Source organism: Echinops telfairi, unplaced genomic scaffold (genome assembly GCF_000313985.2).
Source record: "Echinops telfairi isolate 266 unplaced genomic scaffold, ASM31398v2 ScPeMD7_7468;HRSCAF=8506_0, whole genome shotgun sequence".
Taxonomy (NCBI): Eukaryota; Metazoa; Chordata; class Mammalia; order Afrosoricida; family Tenrecidae; genus Echinops; species Echinops telfairi.
Genome location: NW_022111369.1, coordinates 6,802,570 through 6,813,396, shown reverse-complemented (window position 1 = coordinate 6,813,396; position 10,827 = coordinate 6,802,570). Strand labels below are relative to the sequence as shown.

General features: G+C 44.5%; 1 pseudogene; it reads left to right on the top strand.

The window, feature by feature from the left end:
• Window positions 1-6,161: 6,161 nt before the first annotated feature.
• Window positions 6,162-10,827, top strand: part of LOC101642449 — a 6,938-nt pseudogene continuing 2,272 nt past the window's right edge.

Here is a 10,827-nt window from a genome sequence, read left to right as displayed (position 1 = left end):
CGTAGCTATTTTTCCACTAGGCTGGGTCCCTCTGGACCATACAGCAGAAATCTATGTAACACGAGTGCTCCTGCTTACCACTCTGGGAAGGTTTCCACCTACACAGGCCTCTAATTTACGTGTGGCATTACGGAGACACAGACAGGGATGCCGCCCTCTGTGTGCTTAAATGCCACGGGACCGACCCCCAGGCCAGATGATGCTGATACCCAAACATCACTGATTTATAAGTGCGGGTGGAACTCTGGCTTCAGCTCCTGGCTCCCTTCTTCATCTACTGTGTATCTGAAGTAACCATAAAGTTAACGGTTTTTCCGTTATTGATGGTATTAAAATAAAATAATGATTCCCATTTTCCCTTCAGACAGACCGGAGTGCTGTCAAGCAGAACACACTGGTAGAAGGTCATGGCATGTTTGCAGTTAGCCTTCCAAGTGCAATGGAAGTGCCGAGGGCAAACGGGCTGCATGTCGAACCCCGGAGAGCTGTGTTTCCCAGGCTGCAGTAAATCCTACCCGGCCCTTCCGGAGGAGTTCCTTCCTCGCTTGAGAACAGAAGGGTCATAAACCCCAGGCTTTGACCACTCTTGATTAAGTGAGCAACTCCTACTTTGACTACAAATCGTTTTTCTCTTGCCTGTGTGGCCACTAAGGGTGAACTATTGAATACTTAAAGAGAAGCATTGTATTTTGTTGTTGTTTGCTGCCATTTAGTTGACTCTGACTTCAGGCACCCTTATATGTAGTAAACAAAACAAAGTCTTGCCAAGTCCAACCACGGTGATGATCACCGTACCTTCGGCTCCTTTGTAATCATGGTGGTCAGGGGCCATCCAGTTGGTTCCAACTCTGGTGTCCTCATGTCCAACTGAATGAAACACGCATACATGTTGTCGTGCTTGAGCCTATTGTTACAGCTACTGCATCAGTCCATCTCCTTGTTTTCACTGGCCTTCCATTTTCATCTGTAGACCCAGATTTTTTTTTTTAAACATCAACCACCTTGCCCTGGGGTCTGCATCTCCAGGGCTCTACGCTGACGGATCCCACTCCTTCCCCGTGCTGCAAATCACCAGTCTGACGACGGCAGTGTGCGCCCCGGACTACTTTCTGGTGACAGGATTCAGAACGTCTTGCTCGAATGGTCCTCGACCTGCTTCCAGAATCGCTAGGACTACGAGTGGCCAAGGAGAAGTTACTGGCCACGAGGCGTGCCTGACGCCTGGGGATGTGAGTTGGGAGGGTCTACACATCTGTGCATGAAGCGACATGCAGCACAGAGTAACACAACTAGCTCACTGCACACTTTCATGCTCGGAAAAGAAATGCCAAGTTAGGAAGCAAGAAAGAATATCATTTATTTAATAGATTATCTACTTGATTCATATCTTACCATTATTTCAGTGTAGGATGTGTAGACCTCCACTGGCTTGTTTTGTTATTTTTGCCCCAGGTCTCCCAAATGTAAAGTATGGACCTTTAGAAGAACTGAGGTAGGGAAATTGGTGGTTAACAGTAACTTGGGAAACTTGATATTCTTTCCTGGACCGAAACCCCGAGAACTGTAAGACAAAAGAAAAGTGGGGAACACAGGGAGAGAGAGTTCCACCATTCGAATCAAATGGGAGCTTCCACCTCTTAAGTTGTGCTCCTGGTTCATAAAGCAGAGGAAGCCAAGGAGAGCATTCTTCTCTCGACCACACGCATTCCATCTGTGGGACAGTGACTCCCAAGCTGCCAGCTGCTCTCTACTCCCCTGTCGTAAGAATGCAGCTGAGGTTGAAAGCCTGTCACCAAGTTAAAGCCAATACCCACCTGTCCCTCTTGTCAGTCTCTTTCTGTAAAGTCTTCCTGAATCTACAAACCAAAGCCATAAAAATGAGATTTGCCCTGACTTGTATGTCCCAAGATGACGGTGTTCCTTGAAAACGGAGATATTTAAATAAAATAACAGCTGTGTGGTTAAGGAAGGGCCATTATACATATTCTTAGGAATTGTTTTATTCAAATCACTGGTTGGGGATTTTCTTTTTCAAATAAGCCAATATAAAAAGAGAAAATGATAAAGTTATTTAAAGCTCTAACTTATACAGAATTCATACCAGTAAATGAATGGTGTGGTGGGTAACATGTGGCTTGTAGCTGCAAACTACAACGTCAGCAATTCAAACCCATCCAGCTACTCCACAGAGCAAAATGAGGCTGTCTCCTCCTGTAACGATATATATCTTGGAAACCCTAGTCCTATAAACTAGTCCCATAGACTTTCTATGAGTATGAGTTGACTCAGTGGCAGTTGGGTGTTTGGGGTTTGTGAGTTTTTGTTGTGGTTTGTATTCCTCATAAGATGGTGTTGCTGGTGGTGCAGTGGTTAAACATTTGACTGCTAACCAAAAGGTGGACGGTTCAAACACAACTGTTGCTCCACAAGAGATAGGTGTGGCCGTCTGCTTCTGTAATGATTTGAATCACTGCCATCTAATTGATTCTGACTCAGAGAGATCCTTTAGGACAGGGTAGAACTGCCCTGTGAGTTTCTAAGACTATAAATCTTTTAAAAAAAAAGAAGAAGAAGAAGACTATAAATCTTTACAGAAGTAGGAAATTTCAACTTTCTCCAATATAGACCATCTGGTGGATTTAAACAGCTAACCTGGTGGTTACTAGCCCAGCATGTAACCCACTGTGCCACCTTGGAAGTCCTATATGGCAGTTCTAGCCTGTCCTATAATGTCACTATGAGTCATAATCAACTTGCTGGTAATGGGTTTGGCTTTAGTTCATTCCTCAATTAAATTAAATATATATATATGTAATCAAATGTCATAAGCATAGGTTTTACTCATATAGTAGGAAAGAAAAGGCTAGCGTACAGTAGACATCTTCATTCACTGCCATTGAGTTAATTCTGATTCATCGTGACCCTATGCTCACTAATATACCATTAATGTAAGTCATACGTACTATATTTGAAATATATATAAACCCTTATTGAATTTTGCTTCCATTTTTCAATTCTATTTTACAATTATTCCCATCTTCCCTTCCGATCACCAATAAGAATCAATGATTATAATTGACGTTTAGAAAAAATAACTCTTTGGAAGAAAAATATAATATAAAGGTGTTACATAGTTTCAAACCTTGTGTCTAAAATTGAAGAATTAATGCACATAAACTCATAAAGCAAAATTCCTTTGGGATCTTAAAAAATGCACCTTCAAAGTGGAGAATCTACTTGGGTCAGTTCCAGGCCAACAGGCAGGGGCAATGTGCCCCGGGTTCCAATCAGGGTAAGATGGCAGCCCAGTAAATGAGAGTCACCCACGCATTTGAGGGTACGCTTTTGATCACACAGTTGCCCCTATTGCAAAGGAATGCTGTTATTTTGTTTTTAATTTTTTGTGAGACAGCTGCCTACTTAGATCAATTCAATGGAGAACTCAAGAGGAATAGAACCACCTGGTTCTTATTCAGGAACCAGAAAAGGGCATTGCTTTAGGTCTTATTTAGCCTAACTTGATTAAGTATAAGCCTACATAAATAGATTCTCTACAGCACACCTTTTCACATCGCTTCACAATACCCAACCCACATATCATACAGATAGTGGAGCATGCAATTGGAATATTTAGCATTCGAAAGAGCTGGTAGGTAAACTAAAGCAATAGCTCTCACACATGCTAACACAGAATTTCTATTCCACAAAGTTGTGGGAGGGGATGCTTAAAAGAGTACTATCACCCATATTGCCCTGTAGAGTGAAATATTAAAAGATGGTGCCCACCAGCAGATTTTAATGGTTCTAAAAAGAACAACTGGATGATGGGATGTATCTAATTTAGACATAAATACTCTTTGAGGGTCTAGTTCTAGTTTTTAAGAAAGGAAGTGTATTAGTCTGGGTACTTTAGAGAAGCAAATCCACAGAAACTCATGTATAAGAAAGAGTTTTATATAAAGGTTAAGTGAGCATCAAGAAAACAGCCCAACCCAGTGCTGTCCAAACCCACAAGTCCAACACTAACCCATTAACCCATATGTCCAACACCAATCCACGAAGTCCTCCTCCATCTCACAAAACACACACTATGATGCCGACTGCAGGAGGAAAGCCAAGTCAGTGAAAGTGTAAGCATCTCAGAGCAGGCAGGGTTCTCTGCACGGCTGCTCCAGCACCCAGGGCTGCATAGGGGTAGGTCCATATGGCTTCTCCTTGGGGATGTCTTGCAGGAAGTGAGCCTTGCCAACTGAAGCAGGGAACTGGGTAAGACAGCTGCACCCTGGTGCAACCATCAGAAAGCAAGAGACCCGAGAACTAGAAAGGCGAGGCTCACCGAGCCATTTATCCCTCCACCCTTCAATTAATCCCACATGTGTTTATCGGCCAGGTTGGCACAATAAATGAACTCGGGAAGCATATGTCCATATTTGAGAAGGTAAAAGTAGTTCTGACTTGGAGACACAAATTGCTCCTTACTGAGAGCCTCATTGACAATGGCATTGGTAAAGAAGAAAACCAATAGCCCTGGGGTGGATTCCAACGCATAGCCATCGCGTGTGGGAGCAGGGAAAGCAGTTACCATCACTGACAAGGCAGAGCAGAGCTTATCAGTGAGAAATTGGCAAGGAAAAGTCACTTTCCACTCTTTACACTGCAATTGCAGAAAGTGACGCAAATGTCACAGGCTGGGATTTTCTACCTCCCAAATTTGTTTTCACTCACAGCAAACCCCTGTTTCCTTTGGAGAGGAGGCAGCAAGTGGAAGCCAGCGGTGGAGGGTTAGTCTCTTTCAGTCACCGCCTCTCTCTTCACAGTCCTTGACTCTGCTCGCTTCCCCATCTCCACCCTTCATGCCACAAAGTCCCAACCGATGTCGGGGAGCCAGGATGAGCTTTGTAGTAGTAACCTGAGGGATAAAACCCCTACACGTATTGTGACCCCTCCTAAATCAGAACACGTCGTTCCACCTGGCCAGGAACCACATCTACTTTGAAATTAAACTGTACCCAGGCACAACGCGAGCACTCAGGAACACACGTCTGAGTCAAACAGCAATAACTCAAACATCTGCTCACCCAAACCTCTGTGCGTGTTCAAATAATATGGGCTCCTAACATTTCCCTACACATAGGCTTTTCTATCACCTCTACTGCACAGAAAGCTCATTCAGAGGTAAACCTCGGCAGCCAGCAGCCCTGGGACATGTTTATTTATAAGATTATTTTCCAGTTTAGGTAGAGAGCCAATTTATACACGTTTGATAATTTCAATAAATAGAGAGTCCATATCCTTCCTATCACAGTCTTCATGGTAAGCCAATTATTACATACAGCAAGATGGTGTCATCAGGGTCCAGTCTGCCGTGTGTGTGTGTGTGTGTGTGTGTGTGTGTGTGTGTGTGTAGAAAGAAAAAGCCAACAGTCTGGTAGAAGAGAGTCCATCCCAGCTCATGGCAGCCTCCGTGTTCCAGAGCAGGACTGCACAGCAGTTTCTTCAGAAGCAGTTCCCCAGGCTTGCTTACACACAGTCGCTGAGTGGGTTTGAACCTTTAGATTAGCAATCAGCCCCAAACTATCAAGTGCCACTCAAGCCCATTGATTTGGACTCAGATGCAGATAAAGATGGCTGTCACTCCATTAGTGCTTGCTATGTGCCCGACATGAGCTCATCAGCTGACTCCTCCCTTATCAAGTATTTGTGAAACATCTCTGCTGTGTCAGGTGCTGTTAGGTTCTGGCTACCAAGGTGTTAAGAGGACAAACATGGCCTTGGTCCTCTTCAAGCTGAGAGTCAATGTTGCTAGTAGCTGCCTCTGAGTCTGCGTCAACTCCTGGCAACCCTGTGCACAACAGAACAACATGGTACCCAGGCCCCTGCCACCTTTAGGGTGTTTGGGAGACTTGAACATATTATTGCGATCACTGTGTCTTTTGAGCGCCTGCCAACCTAGGGTTGCTATGAGTCAGCATCGACTCAATAGTAATGAGATGGGTTTGGAGTTGTTGGGGTTTTTTGGTCAAATCTAGGAGCTCATTTACATTGGAAAAGCTTTTAGGAAAACATCAGAGTAAGGAATAGAACCATTCTCTTGAGTCTGCCTCTCTAGTTGGGCAGCACTGTTGCCAAGATGGGGAAAATGGGAGAGACATAGGCACTAAATGATCCTGATAGAGGAAACAGCGTGTGAAAAAGCAGGGGAAATTTGCAAAAGTTCCAAGTCCTTTGGGGAAGGAGTGGCTAGCAGTGAGGTTGGAGGGAAAGATAGTGACCAGGTGAGAAAGGGCTAAATATGCCTCTTAAGCAATGAGGACTTTACCCTGAAGACAATGGGTCAGCATCTAGAGTTTTATGAAAGCTATTATCAAGATCAGGTTTGCATTCTTGTCTCAAAACCAAGGATTAGAGGCTGAGAGCGACAAGTTAGAAGCTATTTCAGGAACCAAGGCTAGAGAGAATGCGAACAGACACTGAGGTTCAGAGCCGGGGAGGAGCAAAGAAAATGGATTCAAGAAAACGGATGTGGTAGTGGCATCAGGACTCAATTGGAGATAAGCTGAGGGAAAATATGTAGGAAAGGAGCCACGGTCTGAGCAATTGTCTGAAAGGTGTAATTGTGGTTGATAATAAAACACAAACAAAACACCTCACAGCCATCCAGCTGATAGCAACCCAGTGAGTCAGGGTAGAACTGCCCCTGGGGGGTTTTGAGACTGTCGCTGTTTCTTGGGAGTAGGAAGCCTTGTCTTTCTCCCGGGGCACAGCTAACGGTTTCAAACTGCTGACAGTGTGGTCAGCAGCCCAATGTGTAACCTCTATGCCACCAGGGCTCCATAGATAGTCAAACCAGATTCTTATACCCCTCAGATCACAACCACTATTGTCTCAATTATCTTAGTTCTCCGCTTTGATAATGTGCTGTTCTTGCCATTAAGTGCCGAGCTGGTTCTGACTCACAGTGACCCTAAGAACATAGAACAAAACATTGCTGGGTCCTGCACCCTCCTTCTACGTGTTCTGATGTTTGAGCTCATTGTTGCAGCCACGGTGAAGGTCCAGCTTGTCCAGGGCCTTCCTCTTTTCTGCTGCCCCTCTACTTTTTCAAGCATGGAGTCCTTCTCTAGGAATTGGGTCTTTCACCCAAAATGCCCAGAATGAGGACAATGTAAAGCATTTTTCCATTAGTAGGCAAGCACTACCATTATTTCCTACATGCAAAAAGCCAATTTGCCAGTGCTTTATAACAGGGAATGAACATGGAGGACGTGATACTGAGGGAAATGAGTCCATCACAAAATGACACATGTTGTATGACACCATTATTATTAAAAAATAAATAAATCACAAATGAGACATTCTTTGGTGGTTACTAGGGGTGTGAGGGGGAGGAAGGTTAAATCGATAACTAGAGGGAAATGCCAAGCCAAACAAATGCACAGCCTCTGAGTCAATTTCCACTCGCAGCAGGGCAGAGTAGAACCACTCCTTAGGATTTCCGAGGTTGTAAATCTTTATAGGAAGAAACAGCTCATTTTCCTCTTGAGGAGTGGCTGCTGGATTTGTACCACTGGCCTTGCTGTGAGTGGCCCATCACCTAACCCACAGTGCTGTATTCACACGGATGAAGAGGAAGGCAATCTATAACAACAGAGACATCGGCAAAGAATCAGGAAGGCGCGGGAAGACACGGGGAGAGGTACAAGAGTTAAAAGCACTGGAGGTTAATACTATTCTATGCACAAGCCTGCGATAACACTCATCCACAGTGGATGTATAAATAGACATGCAAGATGAACAGGTGTACAAAGAGGAAAAAAGCAAACGTTAAGGAAAGAAAATAAAAGATTATTTGTGCTACTTTCCTTGGCCTCATTTGAACTTTTAAAAAATTTTGTTTAATTTTTTACTTTCCTTAATATTTCAGATTTACTTGTTTTATAGCTAGTTTTATTTATTTGTAAAGTATTATCAGGATATATTTCACATAATGCCACTCAATAGTTCAATCATATTACTGAAAATTGTACAATCATTTCCACAATCAATTTTACAACACTTCATCTTTCTTTCAGTCATTGTCGTCAGCTCCCCACCTTCCTTCAAACTTCCCTGCCAATGAATAGAGGTTAAGACCCACTTCCAAATGAGTATATTTTCCTACTATTATCCTTCTTCATAAAAATTGCCTTGTTGTCTTAGGCCTCCTCCTCCGCTTAGAACAGACAGACACTCACTCAGGCTCTACTCTTGGCAGAGCCAAATGAACAGGCAATCCCACAGGCGGAATTGAATGCTAAAGGTTCTAGAAACCACCTGAGAGGGGAACCAGGTTCCTGGGTGGGGGCCAGCACGCCCTCCACCATGGGTTGGGCACCCTGGGAGTCACGCTTCCCACCCATGTGCCCCAGTACCTCTCCGCATCCAGGAACATAAGGCGAGCCACGTTGTAACAGGGGTGGGCTTCCAGAACTGTGCAGTTGGGGTAGGCCTCCCTGCAACACAGCGGCCCATCACTTCCTGCAGGGCCCTGCCTGCCCGACCCGGACATCCACCGGGACCCTCCCCTCCCACCTTCCCACACGCAGTCCTGGTCTGCGTGGTGCCCTTCCTTCTCCGACCAATGAGAGCCCCCATGAGATTCCCGATGGGAGTGGGACTGCGTGCCAGGGGGAGCACCCTGGGGACAGTGCACACTGTATGCGGACACACCCGAGTACGATTCTGCATCTGCTGAGACCTTCGAGGAAAGCTGTCCCCTTAGCCCTGCTCCAGAAGGCCTGACCACAGCCGGGACCAGGCTGACCCCTCCGACCAGCCACCCATCAAGCCCCAGTCAGCAGAGCGCTCTCTAACCTTGGCTGGTGACCCTGGCCCTTGACCTGAGAGTGATCTCTAACCATGGCCAGAGACTATAACCCTGATCTTGACCTCTAACCCTAACTAAAAAAAATTGTCTTGTTTTGCTTCATAGGCACTCTGCAGTCTAATGTCAATTAGAGATTGTTACCAGGAGCCATAGCTATATATAATTCTGGGAGTCCAATAAGCAAACTCTTAAAATAAAATCATGGCTTTGCAATTATGCTTATAGCATCATAAAAGCTAAAACTGATAAGAAAGCAATAGAATCCGTCTCAGAAATTAATAAAATCCACCACCATGACTCCTGTCAGCTTCTAAAACTTGAACATTAGCCCAACATAATTAATGAAAGGTTTGAGCTGCAGGCATATTTATTGATAGAATAGAGGATTTTTCAGCTCAGTATGAGGTTCCCATAGTTCAGATGTGTGGGTTGAAAAAAGAAAAGTAAACAAGCGACAGTTGTAATATCAAAAATGCCTACTTATCGAACGATACTTTTTAAAACTGCTATTGAGATGGTGTGATGATGTTGGTTATCAATTCTAGCATTGAGTGATATCGTGATACAAATCCACTCATTGATGAGGACTCCCCAGAACTAAGCTGGCATCCCCGTCTTATATGAGAGAAAAAGGATTCGTGTAGAATGAAACTTCAAGTGAGTCCTTTGTCTACTTCTACAAATGATTTCTCCAAGATGGCACAGTGTTGATCCTTGGGCTATTTGCCGAGTGAAAACAAGACAGAGTTACATCTGGGGCAATCTCATTCAAATGGCACACACAGAGAAGAGAGAGCAGGCAAGTAATTGAAGTATGATTCCAAGAGGGTAAAATGTGCATAAGAGCTAATCATCTCAGAAATTGATTCAACTGGAAAACGTCGTTGGATACTATTCAAAGCCAACCATGTGATCAGGAGTTCTGGTGGTGTAGTGGATTAAGCATTTGGGCTGCTAACCACAAAGTCGGCAGTTCATACCCACCAGGGAGAAAGATGTAGCTTTCAGCTTCCATACAGATTGACAGCCTGAGAAATCCTATGCAGTTCTACTCTGTCCTAGCGGGTCACTATGGGTTGGAATAGACTTCGTGGCAGTGCCTGAAGCATATAGTATAATGTGGAACCAGAAAACTGGAATATCTTGCAGCCACGTACACAGACACAAATGGCTATATGCCCTGGCAAACCTAAAACTCTTCAGCCGTAAGCTTGTTCCCATGTTGCCTAGTCTTAAACATGAAGTGTTTATTATTTTTATTCTTGTTGTTATTTTACAAATGTGACCAGATATTAATTATTCTTGGCATTTATTCACAATAATTGCCCCAGGTACTTCTTGATGTGGGTGGAGAAGAGTCAATGTCAAGATGGACTGTAACAAAAGAATGGAGATCCCTATCTGAATAACCAGGGGGGAGGGAATTCAGCAAATCCACTCCCCTTATATTGCAATGCCTCACCATTTCCCTTCTCTGAACATGTGCAATACGTCGCAGCCCCACAATAGCCATCTCTGAAAATACTCAACACTGCTGAGTGCATTCACCAGGAGCTCAATAGAGCCTCGATGCCAGCAGATCAGCAAGAGAGGTCAGGATGTTACCTGCTTCAACCAGAAAGGGAGGTGGGGGCTGGGGAGAAGAACAGAAATAACAAGGGGAAAGCAGGGAGGGGAGGGGAAAGAGCATGAGGAGGAGGAGGAAGGCATCTGCATGTAATGGACCCAAACCAAACTCACTGCCATCAAGTGGATTCTGACTCATAGAGACCCTACAGCACAGGGTAGAATGGCCCCTGTGAGGTTCTGAGACTATAACTCTTATGGGACTAGGAAGCCTCATCTTTCCCCTGCAGAGTGCCTGGTGGTTCCAAGTTGCTGACCTTGAAGTTAGCAACCTTAGTAGCAATGTAACAAATATACAGGCTGGATGAACAATCTGGAGGAGAAAACAACGGGAC